At 47.8% G+C, this 15970-nt stretch overlaps 1 protein-coding gene across 2 annotated transcripts in view; it reads right to left on the bottom strand.

The window, feature by feature from the left end:
* The window catches only part of Bmal1 (basic helix-loop-helix ARNT like 1), a 101474-nt gene that overhangs the window by 73854 nt on the left and 11650 nt on the right, over positions 1-15970 (bottom strand). For both annotated transcript variants that reach the window (XM_075971924.1, XM_075971925.1), the window contains exon 2: positions 2763-2835. The gene's annotated coding sequence lies outside the window, so the exon portion shown is untranslated. The remainder of the gene's footprint in view (positions 1-2762; positions 2836-15970) is intronic.

Below are 15970 nucleotides of genomic sequence, written 5' to 3'. Positions count from 1 at the left end.
ACCATCATCAAGCACTGGCAGAAAAACCGCAACATGGTCGCCACAGAGCCAGAACTGGAGTCCACTCTTGTGTCTTCAGTGGCAGCCCCTCTCCGAACCCCATGCTGCCACCTTCCCCAAATGAAGGACAATCTTTCTGGGCTGTTGTTAGTAAGTGCTTGAGGTTTGATTGTCATCTCTTCCAGATTCTCAAACGTCTCTCATTCTTTTCTTTTCCTAGTTTTTTGAGACAGGGTTTCTCTGTGTAAGAGTCCTGGCTTTTCTGGAACTCACTCTGTAGTCCAGGCTGGCCTCAAACTCACAGAAATCTGCCTGCCTCTGCCTCCAGAGTGCTGGGATCAAATGTGTGCGCCACCACACCAGGCTCATTTCTCACCCTTTAACAGGCTCCTAAAAGGTAGGAACACCTACCCTGTGCTCTCGATTGTTAATCTGACTCCACTATTTCTACATAAGTGGGAGAGGAAACCCAGACTTAGAAAAGAGGGAGCCAACAGCACATGCCAAGGGTCATGCAGAAGTGGGTTCCAATCCCTTGTTGCTTTGCACGGGCTATTCAACTTCTCAGTGACTGGATTTCCTTATTGCTGAAAGAGGAATACTAAGTCTCCCAGCAGAGGTCACGCAAAGTTGAAATGAAAAGATTCACGCGGAGGACTTGGCACCTCACCTAACACAGGGTGACGGTTCAGTCAATGGTGGCTCAGTGGACACACCCACTGCTTCTGTTGTTGGACCTCTACCTGCTACCTTCATGCAAACCACGCCAAGAAGGGCTCAGAATTCCAACCACAGAGCAAATGTTAGGATGCACAGAACACAAACTGGTCAGTGACCTGAGGAATAACCTCAAATCCCACACACCTGTCCAGACTCCCACAGTAATTCTGACTCCACATTTGGTCATTCTATTTTCTCCCCCGTTTTCTGCCAATACAACTATCTCCCCCGACAGATCACATCTCGTCTCACAGCGAGAGTCCAATCCCAGGCTGGATTCCGCAGTGCAAGTTGTGGCAGAGTTCGGAACACCACACCTCAAAGCTAGCCTAAGAACACAATCAGAAGCCCAATGTACACACAAGCACCAACACACTCAGCTCCAGGAAAGGCAGGGAGGACTGGTCACGACATGCTGGGCCTGCCTCAAAGCTTCAGGATGGGCTCTTCTGGCAAACAAGTACCCTTTTCCTTGGCCTCTGGGTTCCTCTCACCTTCTTCCTGCCACCCCAAGTTAGGCATGTTTACAGCCCTCACTCAGCTAACTCAGCCTAACTCAGCCCTCCACTTCTTCAAAACGACCATATGCGGTCCCGGAGATGGCTCAGCTGTTAATGGTTAAGGCTCACAACCCAAACTGTGAAGTCCACTCTGCATCTCCAGACATAACCGTCTCCATCTAGGCTTCGGTTCTGAATCGCCAACTGTAAACTGGACAATTCCTACGGATGAACCAAGACTTGTCTAACACGCAGGAAGGCCTCGGTTCAGTCCTCGGCATGGCAATCAATCAATGCCAACATCAACTCTCTCTTTCAGCCCCAACGCCCACACTTCTATTGATGATACTGTTATGAAACACCAAATTTCAACTTTGAGCTTCTTTGACTCCTGTCTTTAGAGTCTAATGAGACTGGAAATCAGATAGGCTCTTCCCTTGCTATCGTCCATTGTCTGTGCGTCTGCTACTGGCCACATGGCAGCCTGTGTGTGTGACCGCTACAGCCCTTGTCACTTCTGTCCCTCCACTCAGCGCAACTTAAACAGACTTCCATTGTCTTGGAAATAAAGTCCAAGTTCCTAAGCTGGAACCTGGGGCCTAGAGAAGGAGTTGACAAACAACAGACCAGAGGTCAAATCCAGCCTACCCCATTTCTGTAAATAAGGTTTAACTAGAGCAAGCCACACCCCCTCATTTACATAGCATCCTGGCTGCCTTCAGGCTATGAAGCAATTCTGAGTAGCTCTGACGGAGGCGTCTGGTCCTTCATTGAACAAGCATGCTGACCTGGGCTGTCATTGTCAGATGGCAGTAGACCCACCAAAGATCTAGTCCAGACTGTTCAAAGCTTCTGTTCCTGCTAGCCTGTGGATGGGCCCTAAATATCCATGTTCTCCTGTACAGAAAACCTCATTTCATCCTTGGGTTGTTTCCCATCTACCTTTTCTTCTTAGATAATGCCAAAATACCACTTGTCTATGAGGTCAGCTGCATCTATCTCCAAGCCTGTGGGTTCTCCTCCTCTGACCTCTGTCTACACCAGTGGCCTCAACCTTCCTAAGACTGTGTGATCCTTTAATACAGTTTCTCCCGGCCTTAAAATTATTTTCATTGCTACATCATGTCTGTCATTTTGCTACTGTTATGAATTGCAATATAAATATCTGATATTCAGGATACATGATAAATGATCCCTGTGAAAGGATCATTCGACTTCCCAGAGGGGTCATGACCCCACAGGTTGAGGACCACTGGTCTACACCAATCACAAAACCTAGGGTAAGATTTCAGTATCCTTTTTCCCCCCTAGACAGGGTTTCTCTGTAGCTTTGGAGCCTGTCCTGGAACTAGCTCTTGTAGACCAGGCTGGCCTTGAACTCACAGAAATCCGGATTTCACTACCCTTTATGCCTATGACACAGATTTCTCTGGGGCTCAGGCTTCTTAACCTCCACTGGGCATCAACAACAACAAGCTTGCCCTTCATCCCAAACACAAACTCAACTGCATCATTTGGTAAAAAGGCATCAAACAAACTTACCAATGAAGGCCTAGGGTTCCACATTTGAAACCTTAAATTTGGTTCCAAAAGTGTGCACTGTAGCCAACACCACCTGAAAGCAAGAAAACAAAGGTTTAGCTCTAAAAGAGAATGTTACATGTCCTTTTCCAACCAGCACTCTAAGTTTTGACTAACCATTCTCCTAGGAAGCCAGCTCTGCTTCTGTCTAGAAAATCCCAGCTTACCCTGCAAACTCACTGGCCGAGAGGCCTCCCTGGCATCCCAGGTAACCCCCCTCCAGCTTCCATGGAACACTGGTGACATGTTTGTGGTAACACACGGTACTATATATGGCAGGATTTCTCATTTGGGAGTGGGAGGGTTCTGGACTACAGGTTTTTATGTGAGAGTTGTAGAATTTACCCTACTTCTTGAATCTGCTGTCTAGAACACCACAGGCATTTAGAGGCTCCTCAAAAAACAATGTGTAAAGTGGATGAGAAAACAACCTGTTCAGCTCCTTACCACACGCCTGGGTTCTAAACTTCTGCTACAACATGATTTTCACCAGAAGAATGCATGCCCCAGTCCCATTGCTTTGAATAGGCAACAGTTTGCCAGAAGGATTAATGAGATTAATCTAAAGGCACACCTTGGCAATGACACGGCCCTGGGCAGAAACCTTCAGAGGCTCCCAGAATCAAAGCCAGGATGTTAGGCCTGTACCAACTAGCCCAGTCTCACTTGGCGCTCTCAGCTCACCTGGATTCCCTAAATGGACCCTACTGTCCACAAAGACAAGACAGACAGTGAATCCTCAAACACAGAGGCCCCATCACCATCCCCTCTAGTTCGGCATCTTTTCATTGGGCAATATACAGCTTGGCAATAGTCAGTATGTTCATATTGTACGACCATTCATCCACGTACAGAATGCTCTTCATCTACAGAATGGGACTCTATCTAAGCCCTTGGGACCAGAGAGTCCTGGGAAAGCAGCGCGAATGAATGAACAAATGAGTGAATACACCGTGGGTCACTACAAGGGTACTCTCCTTACATCCTTTCCAGATTCATTTCGGCCCTTCTTAAATCAATCCCCGTCCTCCCCCACACACACACACTTCCCCTTGGGGCAGAAACTCAAACCTATCTGTAAGGTGAAACTTGAAGCTAAACACGTGACTGTGACCTGACCTTCAAGCCACTAGACCCATGGCCAAGTCCTCCTCCCCCACTGCAGCTCTGGGCCCCATCTAATCACCGCTTTAGCACAACACTCTCCTGCCGCGACCCGCACACTTAGAAATGACTGACCCACTCTCTTCACTAGCTCATTCTCTTGTTTCTTTCTCCTCACCTTTCCATTATTTTTCAGGCCTACTTTTCTCTCTCTGCTGTCACTTCCTGGTGGTCTATCTAGCCCGATTCAAATTTGACCTCCACACTCTATGCTTACCCGGATTTTTTCCCCCAGCTTGGGCCACTCCTTTGACCAACAGTCAATTGCTGTGGTCAAGTCAGAGGCCAAGGGCAGAGCTCTATATGGAGCACAGTGGGTGTCTCAGGCTTAGCACATCTAGCACAGACTCCAGCCCACCCAGACTAGCTCGCGACAGTCTGAACATCTCAGTACAAGGCAGCTTTCCCAGCGGCCACTCTCCGGATTCACCTCCATATCCAATCCTCACCCAAGGTCATTCTCACCACCTCCTCTGCCCTCACCATTCTAGACTGTCACAACAGCTTCCTAACGGGGTCCTTACTTCTGCCCTCAGGGCCGTTCACACCTCGGACCGTGGCTGCTTCTCATTAGAGGAAGAAGTCTGTTACCACGTGAGTCATAGCAGGTCACTTTGCTCAAGACTTCAAAGTCTTCCCTGCAAGGATGCCAGAGGGAAGAGGCATTTCTAAACCTCTAGACCCTGGGGCAGGTAACCAGGCAAGCAGGGTCTCCAGGCCAATGCACTCCCCAGCCCCCATATTATCATATTAATATGATATATAATATCATATTAACCCCCTTTTTTTCCTGGCAGTCCTGATGCTCTCATAGTCTCTGACTTCTTGAAGAAAGAAAACATTTGAAGGGACTGAGACAGGAAGCCAGTGTCCCCTTCCCATATGTCATCTCAAGCTTTCATGAGATACATGGGGTGGATCTTCCACTACTTAACAACTTCCAAAAATTGCCTCATTGGTTTCCAAAACTCATGCTCTGGAGGGCTCCAGAGCATGAATACTCAGCCCCCAAGGGGTGAAACCCTTTCTTAACCCTTTCTTCTTCCAGCCTCCAGCTGGAAGACTCACCAAGTCCTGTTCACCTTTCTGTCTCTACACCCTAACCACTCTTTTACCTACTGACACCCTAACTGGAAGTAAAATTCAAATGCAATCACTCAGGAGCCAGAGCTGGGGTCCCAGCAGCCCTCCTTGGGGCCTCCTAGCCCCTCCAGCCCTCTCTGTACACAGATTCTTAATCACTACTCCTTCCAGGATATGGACCAGTTCTAATAAAATCTAAACAAAGAATTCATGCACTATTATACCATACAATCTTCAAAACCTGTCTGAATAAGCCATGATATCCTCATTTCATCTGCCCTGGGTGCAGATCTCCTTAAACAGGCTGCTTGCCTGGACAAAGACAGGAACACTTCCCTCCCTGGCCCATCAGTGATTGGCCCCAAAGATAGGCACAAGTCAATCAGAGCTTTCTTCTAGAACTTATTGCCAGATGCAGAGAAAGGGTACACCCCCACCCACAAGCTGTAAATTGAGATTGCCAGTAGTGTGCCCTCAGCTTACCCAGAGGTGCCAAGATTGGTGCCAACACAAGGACAGGGGATGGGAGCCAGATGGGTCATTGGCAACATCAACCCAACCCCCATTCCAGAGTTGAGCTTCCTTGGTGACCTCCTACACCCTTTTCCCCGGTTATAGACCCACTAAGTTCCCACTTACACCTCTCCCAGAAGTGGGAATTTTGTCCTGCTCATCTTTTCTTCCTTCGCTGTATCCTTAGGTCAGAACAGTTCCCAGCATACTGTACTCAATCATTTATTAAGTAAATGAAGCAAACACATTGGCTCCAGGGTAGAAAGAATGGCGAAGTTCTACCATTTTCTAGCTATGTGGTCTGAGGTGTGTGCGTGTGGGTGTGAAGTGCATGTGGAAACACATGTTTATGGAAGCTGGAGCACCTTTGACGTTGTTCCTCTGGTTCTCAGGCACCTTGTGTTTTGAGACAGGGTCAACTGGCCAAGTACGCTAAGATGACCAGCGTTCTGCAAGAAGCTGCCTGTTTCTACTTCCACAGCACCAAGATGAGCATTGTAACCACCATGACCCACTTTTCTACATGGGACCTGTGGATCTAACTCGGGTCTTCAAGCACTTTACCTCCTGAGCCATCTCCCTCATCTTCTCTATCCTTTCATGACTCAGTTTCTCTGTAAAAAGAAGGAAAGCCAGGGTACCTACTCAGAGGGGTCACAGATGACTAAGATCATGAACGGAAAATCCCTTCCTCGGAAACAGCTCAGGCTCCCCAAATGCTAACTGCTCTTGTTATCAACTCCAGCCAGAGGCCCAGTCTAACCCTCCCTCATAGGTCATTAGGATGAAGACATAGAAAGGAAGGAACAGTAAAAATAGATGGAGTCCAGTTAGCAACTGAGAGCATAGGGTAGGTGTTCCTACTTCATGGGAGCCTGTGGTGTGTGCCTTTAATGCCAGCACTCGGGAGGCAGAGGCAGGCAGACGTGTGTGAGTTAGAGGCCAGCCTGGTCTGCAGAGCTAGTTCCAAGATACCCAGGTTGTTACACTGAGAAACCCTGTCTTGAAAAACGAAAAGAAAAATAAAGGATGGAAGGAAGAAAGGAAAGAAAGAAGAAAAGGAGGAAGGGAGAGGGGGAGGAAGGGAGGGAGAGAGGGAAAGAGGGAGGGAAACAGAGAGAGAGAGAGAGAGAGAGAGAGAGAGAGAGAGAGAGAGAGAAGAAAAGATAAAAAGAAAGGAAGGAGCTGATTGGCTATTTACAAGCACAAACTCTCCTGGGAGCAATCAGCCAACATTTAGTGAGATTCAAGATTTACCCAGAGTTCTCAGTAAATTACCAACGATCAGAGACCCAAGACAAGTGGTGGCAGAGAGGCGTGTGTGGCGTGTGCGGGGAAAGTACTGCCACAGACAGCACCACCCAAGCAACGAGAGACACTCTGTGCCTTTTAAGAAGCAATTTTCACAGCAAAGCTTTAGAGGGCGAGAAGCCTCTTACATCGTGGGGACAAGGTAATAAGGCTATAAAAATGGAACCACACAGAACCCACATGGGCCCAATTTTCGAGGAAAAACAACAATTGCCACAGCTTTTGGAGTGGGGGAGGAGTCACACTTGGGTCTCAGCATGAAAACAGCTTTCAAAAGTAGTCAGGCTGCAGAAAAGCTCCTGGGTCTGCCCAGCGGGCAGGGCTGGCTCTCATCTGTCCCCTCTGTCCTGCTCCCTGCTTTCTACAGATTAAGGGTGGGACAGTGAAGTCCAGTGGCTATGCTCCAAGAGCGCACAGCACCAGGCGGAACAGACCTTGCTGCCCCTCCCGGGGGGCCTTCGGTCCCTTCTGTCCACACTGCCATTGAGCCCCCTGACCTCTGCAGCCCTAGTCCTTGCTGACAGCGTCTCTTCACCACCTTCTACCCCTCTCTTGCATCCCTGAACCTCTAAGCACACAGCATTTGCCTCTTTCTAGCTCTCGTGCCCACTGTTCCCCGAATCAGAGCACCTGAGCAGAGCAGCTTCGTATTTAGCAACACAGAGCTTCGGAGTGTATGGGCGGGGTTACTAGCTGTATGATCCTGGGTATTAACTCATTGCTACAAGTCTTAGCTTACTCCTCTGTAAAATGGAGAGGCACACACGGCTCATGTGATACCCTGTGTGGATTATATGATCCAGTTCACATAGGCTTTAGACTCATGCCTAGAACCAGCTGTACCCACAAAGGGTACAGCTAAAGTGCAAGTTGTGAACGCTGGGCCACATGCCCAATATTTTAACAGAACCTCAACCCAGCTCATGTTCTTAAACCTTGTTCTCTACCTGGGCCTTTTACATCTGCTGGAAATGCTTCCCTGCACTTCAGCCCAACATTTCAAGGTGCTGACAAAAAATCAGCCACCTCCACAAACCTTCCTGGACTCCCTGCTCAAGAGACAGAATCCCCACCCTTTCTTAAGAGGTGGGTGGGCTTGAATAAGCATCAGCTTTAGCCTGTTGCATGGATCCTACTCCCAGGCCACAAGTTTCTCAGGAACAAGGGATTCTGGGATCTTTTCCCCCAGTGTTTATTCCCTGCAACCTTATACGGTATGTACACTCAGTAAACATTTGCTGGCTTAAGATGAATCACAAGGCCTCGAGCCAGGGTCCACATAAACAGAGACAGCAGAAAAAGGAGCAAGGCACTGTGGACGTAGCATATTCGAGGCCCGGAGTTCCAACCACAGTACTGAAAAAATAATAATAAAACCAGCACCCCAAATCCAGTGTTAAGTTCAGGCTCTCCCCAGTACTGGGGACTAAGTCATGGTGTCTACTTGGTTTCACCATAGTCATTTCCTGATGGCCAACAAAAGCCACACATGCGCAGTGCCCTCTACCACCTGTTCACTCAGGGGCCGTCTTCTCTTCCCTTCGAAAGGCTCTCTGCAGCCGGGCATGGTGGCGCACACCTCAATCCCAGCGCTAAGGGTGCTGATGCAGGAGGATCACAAGGCCAACAAGACTTTGTCTCAAGAATTTTTTTTGCGATTGATTTCCTCGTCTTAGGGCATTTCTTAAAGCACCCTTAAGGGAATCCACGCTTCATTTCATGATTATTTTAATCAAAGCATCAGGTGTAGGGAGACAAACACCCTCAGTTTTCACAGGCTGATTGCTTCTTAAGAGGATTTATTGATTCAACCTCCCTACATAGACAAATAAATTATGGCCACTTTTTGCTTATTCCTCCTTTCACATTAGTTACCCGGCTTCCTCACTCATAAAAAATACAACAAAGACCGTCTCCAGCATGAAGTGCATTTTTCAAATACATTTTCGCAGCATTCTGTTTGAAGAAAGAAAACCCGACTCTTGTCGAATCTTGGGCCATTGCCATTAGCTAGATAAACGCCAACTTAATGAAAGGATTCTGTAATACACAAAGATGGCTTAATGCAGCATTAGCTGGAAGAACAACAATTAGAGGCGATCCAAAACCTGCTCCATTACAAGCTCCCAGCTCAGGGAAAACATCCTCTGGATAGGTAAAAGAGTATGCAGCTATCTTTAACAAGCCTAAGATACAATGTTGAGAGTGCAGGGACAGGACAGTGCCTGTCACCTGGGCTGCCCCAGCTGGAGCAGGACAAGTCCATATTTGGAGTCAAACTCTAGGAAAATGAGAGGAAAGGTAGGAGGGTCCTGGCGTGACAGTGGGAAAGACATAGATCACTGGCTGCTCTGGCTATTTGTCCCCTGGTCCTAGATGCCCCCAAACACAAGCCTGTCCTTCCCCAGGGGCACAAGGCCCTGCCAAGCTCCTGTTTCAAGGACAGTGCTTCTCATCCCCCTAGAATGCTCTTCTATGTGATCTCCAATTCAGTCAGCTCTGCCCTGCCTTGCCCAGTGGATTTGCGCAAGTAGCTGGACAGTTCCAGAGCTTCATTCTTTTGTCTGGGAACACTGGCGTTTCTTCCTAGGCCACAGTGCAGGCCCAAAGATAGCTCAACATGTAAGAGCAGTTACTGTTCTTCCAGAGGACCCAAGTTCAGCTCCTAACATCCATGTACGGCAGCTGGCAACTCTCTCTCACTTCAGGTCCAGGGATCTGACCCCACTTCTAGCCTCTACAGGAACCTGCACGCATGCATGCACACCACACACTGACCCCATAAAGGGAGGGAGGTCTGAAAGTGCTCCTGTGCTGTAAAGAATGCAAACAGCCCATTCCAAACGGGAGCAATGATACCCAGAAGCTAAGCAACACCTGTATCCCCAAAACTCTTGGCAACATTCTCACAGTGACTAAGATGGGCCCAAAGACCCCAGAGCCCCAGGCAAAAGGCAAGAAGCAAAAGGCTTCCTTGCCAAGTCTACAAATTGAAGATACAGAGCCAATGCCCCCTTCCTGCTGAATACAGCTGAACCCCCAAATCATCCTGAGAACTAGAAGGAACTATGAAAGCAAAGCATGAAACAAAATCTAGCACATCTTGAGGAGAAAATCCATTTATCAATGGATTGATCCTCTCCTAGGTCTTCTGTGGGCATCTTTTTTATACACACAGTGAGTACAGATGTATTTTTACTGGAAGATAAGGATAACCAAATATGAATGGCAACAAGCTTCCTCCCCACCAAGAAAATCAGCTGTGGGCAGTAGCAGAGACTGCCAGCCCAGCAGGGGATCAAACCATCCTTGCATGAATGACTTCTAGTTAGCAGTTACAGCAGGTGGATGGAAGGGGGTGAGAAAGCTTAGTTAACTGATTCCTCCAACTCTTTAAGAGAGTAAATAACTGGGCTGGAAAGGTGGCTCAGCGGTTAATAGCACTGGCTGCTCTTCTAGAGGATCGGGGATCAAGTGCCAGCACCCACATGGCAGCTCACATCTGTAACTCCAGTTCCAGGGCTTCGGACACCCTCTCACAGACACACATGCAGGCCAAAAACCAATGACCATAAATTTAAAAAAAAAAATTTTTTTTGTAGTTTCGAGACAGGGTTTCTCTGTAGCTTTGGAGCCTGTCCTGGAACTAGCTCTTGTAGACCAGACTGACCTCAAACTCACAGAGATCCACCTGCTTCTGCCTCCCAAGTGCTGGGATTAAAGGCGCGCACCACCACCACCAGGCTAAAAATACATTTTTAAAGAGACAGAAAGAGAGATGAATAGCTTCAATTCTTCCTCACCACATCAAACAGGGATGAGATGATGAGATAAGCTTCAAACAAAGGCTTTTTACTCTTCAGCCAGCAAAGACCCATCAGTGCGCCTATAGGAAGAAGACTGTTGTTTCTCCATAAAGCTACGGGTCCAAGAGCTTTCTAATGAAATCAAATCATCCAAAGAGTAGGACAAAGGGCCATGCCTCAAGATTTGACAGGAAGATCTAGAAGACTTCATGAGGATGTTCTAGGTAATCACTGACCTTGGCCTGCCTTCAAGCTTTCCTGGGTACCTAAAGCTCTGTTCACAGTGATGTCCAAAGATCTCTGAGCACTAGTGGCCAGAATTTCAGAAACGACAAACAAGGTAATACTTTCTCAGTCTGTTTGAAGGCCTGAATCTAAGCTACCAAGAGAGGGATTGGGAATAAAGAGGAAGTTCAGAGGACGAGTTCATTGAAAACAGTGCCCTGAAGGCACCAGCTAATATACTATCTAAGCCCCCTTAGATGCTGAAAATAACGGAAGAGAAGATACAAGGCTGCCTCATACAAAGCCGCTGCATGCATTAATCTGGACTCTTACATCAAGACCAGCTTACTGCTCTTCAGAAAAGCTAGCGACTTACCCGAGGCAGCTCAGAGACAGTCACCTGGAATGGCCAAGCTAGCTTATGCCTTCAACTTGAGACTCTCCATCTGCAGGCCTGGCCTGGCTCAGGTTGCTGAAGCAACTTAGTCCTCCCGAGAGGTACCTTAGTCTCATTCCTCTACATCAGTGAGTCTCAATCTGTGGGTTGCAACCCTCTGGTGGCTGCATATCAGATATTCTGCCGATCAGATATTTACATTACAATTCATAACAGCAGCAAACATAGAGTTATAAAGTAGCAACAAAATAATCTTATGGTTGGGTGATGTGGGATTTCCCTTTGTATGCTGTGAATACCATTGGTGAATAAAGAAACTGCCTTGGCCTGTTGATAAGGCAGAACTTAGGTAGGCGTGGGGAGGGGGCAGAATTAAACTGAATGCTGGGAAGAAGGAGGAGGAGTTAGAGAGAAGCCATGTAGCCCCGCCTCGTGGCCATACGCAGATTAATAGAGATGGGTTAGTTTAGGATATGACTTAGGCTATTGGCCAAACAGTGTTGCGAATAATATGGTTTCAGTGTGATTATTTCTGGGCTGAGCAGTTGCGAAACAAACAAGTGGCCTTATTGCAACAGTTGGGGGTCACCACAACATGAGGAAATGCATTAAAGGGTTGCAGCATTGGAAGATTGAGAAGCTCTGCTCTACACCAACAAGGGAAGTGGGGAGGAGCAAGGCCTTGGAATTAGAGTCCTGGGTTCCCATTCAAAGTCTGGCCCTCCAGTGCCACTATTAACAGACACTTTTTATCTCTCCTTTGGGGCCAGTCTCACAGCCTGTAATTATCTTCTTCATTGCACTCCTGCTTAGCTTCCTCTCTCCTAAAATCTTCTCCCAGCTAAGGCTAGGTCAGTGGCTCATCCCTGCACCCCAGCCACCACCTGGAGCAGAGACTGCCACACTACAGGATCTCAACAGATGAATGGCAGCCCGGAAGCTGACTTCAGACACCAGCCAGACCCCTCCGAGAGCCACGGCTAAGCCTGCCGTGCCACGTACAGGCCAATTCAAGGAGGGATGGGCAGCCGGATGCCCTCTTGAAGGTAAGGTCTGTGGCTGCCTCGGTGCCTCCAGTCAGTGCCTACAAGTGTCCCCTCTCCGGTACGGCTCAGGCCACTCATCTAAGCAATGACAAAGCAGGGAGGGAAGCTGTAGGGAGGTGAGGACCACAATGAGTTCTCTTCAGAAGCCACTACCAGAAAATCAAAGCTGAGCATGAATAGAGAGATCAGGTATAGAAGGGACCTGGAAGAGCCAGGGGCAGCTGATCCCCAGTGCAGGAGCCAGGGTGTTGTGATGCAGAAGAAAGAGTTGCACAACACAGTGAGACCCTGCCGAGAGAGAGAGAGAGAGAGAGAGAGAGAGAGAGAGAGAGAGAGAGAGAGAGAGAGAGAGAGAGATTGGTTTACCCAAGGAATAGGGCTGTGCAGAACTCCTTTCTTTAAGACAACTGCAGTCAGCGTGGCCAAATCACAGGCGAGTTGTTGGACATCCTTCCTAATGCATTAGAGGCCCCAATTCTGAGCTAACATGCAGGAGAGACATCTGACCCCACACATGTTCCCATTGTCTTAGTCAGGACGGAGTCTGGATCAGTCTGGGAGTACTTGAGAGTTCATAGCACAGGACAGGTGCAAAAACAAAAAAAAATTGTTTGGCTTACAAATATGAACCTACTTATTATTTATAGGGCTAATTTCCCTTGCCTTTTATGATTATGAAAGTGATACATGCAGGGTTGAACCAAAAAAAACACACGGTAGGAGAATGGGCATAAAAGTCAGCTCTAATTCCACAAGGTGAGAAGCACTGTTAATATTCCGGTGCCCTTTCCTCCTTTTATTAATGAAAATTTGAAAGAGATGGGAACATTCTGTGACGAAGTTCAATAATGCATTTCCTTGCAGTGGAACCCATCACAATCACTGCACAGACTTCCCAGCAAGATGCTCACCCTTGGTGAACAAATAAATAATAAAACAAATAATAAAGTTAGGAAAAAGCAACAAAATGAATTAACCTGATGGACCCCAATTTATTTACCAACAGAAAAAAATCTAATCACCACCACTCCTAGGATGGGTGTTCCCATCACATAAGAACACGAAGCTCATTTTTATGATTTCTTGTCTAGATTGTTTCTTCAAAGCAAAAGTTCTGAATAAACCACATTTCAAATCAAAGGAATTTTATAAGAGCACCTGATTATTCTAAAGCAGGAAATCAAGTCTGGGTGGACTTAGTAAGGCCAGCAGCTCGGCCAGGTCATTTTAAAAGCTGGTTCCCATTTGTGGACTCTACCTTCAATTACGTCATCTCCTGTCACCCACACAGTGGAACGGGCAGAGGAGTCTTGAGCCATCCAGTTGAGAGCTGCTCTAACGTTAGTTCTGATACTCAATAGCTACAGGGTTTTACACATGGGTTCGCCAGCTTGGTCAGCAAAGAGTCTCAGAATCCTTCTTCATGAAGGGAAGACTGCAGGAGGAGAGCTCCTTTGCACATGCCTTTTCCACCTCTTGCAATAGCCCTGCTCCATTCAGCAATGGGCCTGTGCCAAGCACTGGGTGGAGTATTGGGATACAGCACAGATGCTCCACCCGTTCCCATGGAGATGCAGGTGCAGAGTGGTCCCCATCCGTTAGCCTCACACTACTCCATCACAGTCCTCTTCTGGATGATAAAACATTCGCTGGAATGTTCTACTAAGGTCATAGGTGGAAGACCCGTCTCAAACACAGGTCTCTGACTCCTCAGCAAGGGACCTTTCTACCAAGTCAGTTGCATTGGTAAACTTACTTCCTCTTGCTGACAACTTTAGTCTTTTTGGATTATTAAGAGCCCCTTCTGATGCCTGGGTACAAACTGGCTGCTGAGTTTGTGAGCAGTGAACTACCCTGACCTCTAGATGGCTGCCTAGGTTCTGGTCCCTGATCCTGGCACCATCCCTGCTTTCTTCCACATCAGACTCTACCAACCACCCTCTATTACCACTGCAATGGCTGGCTACCATCTTCCCTAATGTTCCAGCTCCTCTCCACCGTTAGGACCTCTCCCACCTTGGTTCTTTCCACGGGAGAAGGTAAGATGATGATTTTAACTTCAGCCACCAAGACACCAGGCCTCAACAAACACCCTTCACTCTGAACTGGCACTTAAGAAGTTGCCCTCCACCTGGGCTCAGCTATTGTGGGAGTATGGGGTCTGTGGGTCTCCTTAACAGAAGAACAAGCCCAAGTAGCTTGAATGACACCAGTTCTACACACCCCCAGTAACGCTCCTTGATAGCCATTAAATACTTCAAAGGGTGTCCAAACCTGTGTATGAAAGTGTTCATTCTGTGTTATCTCATGGAAATCTTTTGAATAAAGGATCACCAGGACCTCAAAGGCGAGTTCTGCCCTGATCAGAGGAAAACTGAGAGAACACGAAAAAGGAAATCAGTTTTTCCATTTCCAGCAAAGGCACTGCAAGCTGACCTGAGGGCCAAGGCGAACGTCTCCATGGAAACTTACCATAGGAGCTTGTGTTCCTGACCAAGAACTCCATGGTCAACTTCTTTTAAAAAATTATATAAACTTCATGTTCTGTCATGGGGGATCTTTTTTTTTTGTCAAAGCCTTGGGATCTTGTTTTAAGATAGGAGGCTTCTGGCTCAGGAATCTACCGCAAAGGACGTGTGCATACTGTGTGTCACCTTGGGGAGGTACGCATCGCATTGGCTGAACCCCAGACAAGAGGCAGTCAGGTGATCTTTTATTTACGATTCTGCAACAGTATAGCACACAGCACATCAAGTCAATCCTTCTTGCAGGTCCTGTAGGCTTCTAAATACAGTATACAGAACATTTAAGGACAGCTTTAACAAACAAGGGGAAGGGGAAACCTGGGTAAGCTTGGGTAGAATGGAAGCTAGTCAGAAATGCAACTTGGAAGCCTAGGTCTGCCACTGCCCAGCTGTGGGGCCCCTGGACAGTGACTCACACCCTCCAGAATAACCCCCCAGTCTACACATGCAGACTCCCTAACACCTGTCTCCCTCCCCGGGTCATCGCAGAGACCAAACGAGCCACTGCCTATAAAAACTCCTTAGCAAATCGGTCGGGAATGTTAGATAGCATTGTTGGAAAAAGCTTTTAAGACCATCACCCAGAACCCCGAGTGGACTAGACACTGCCCAGCCACTCTGAGAGACCTAGAGACATCTCTTGTCCAGTTGCTCCTTATGGACTAGCTGGCATAGCTGGCAAGAGTCAGTCTCTCTGCTGTGTTCATCACTGGAATCCATTTGCTCACCAGCCACCGAGCAGCCAGCAGGACATCAGTGAAGAAAAGAGAGCCACAGTGAGCTGGGGCCACCGCGTGGTGATACATCTATCAAGCCAAAAAAGGGGGGGGGTCCCGAGCCCCACTGTGGTGCGAGAAGCCCTCAGACTGAGAGGGGAAGCATTCTGCAGTTCAAGAAATAAAAAAGACGGCAGTTGTTTAAAAAAAAAAAAAGAAGGCTCTCAAGTAAGACTGGGGTTTAAACTCCAGTTTTTCCATACAGCACACATTATCGGAGGTACCCCTTGAGCTTCAGACTCCCTAGCAAGAGGAGACCTATGCCACCCACCCCACAGGACTGTCATGAAGAGTGAGGTGAACGTCCTAGTCAGCACTCAGCG

Source organism: Microtus pennsylvanicus, chromosome 5 (assembly GCF_037038515.1).
Source record: "Microtus pennsylvanicus isolate mMicPen1 chromosome 5, mMicPen1.hap1, whole genome shotgun sequence".
In the NCBI taxonomy this organism is placed as follows: Eukaryota; Metazoa; Chordata; class Mammalia; order Rodentia; family Cricetidae; genus Microtus; species Microtus pennsylvanicus.
This window is presented reverse-complemented; position numbering and strand designations above follow the sequence as displayed.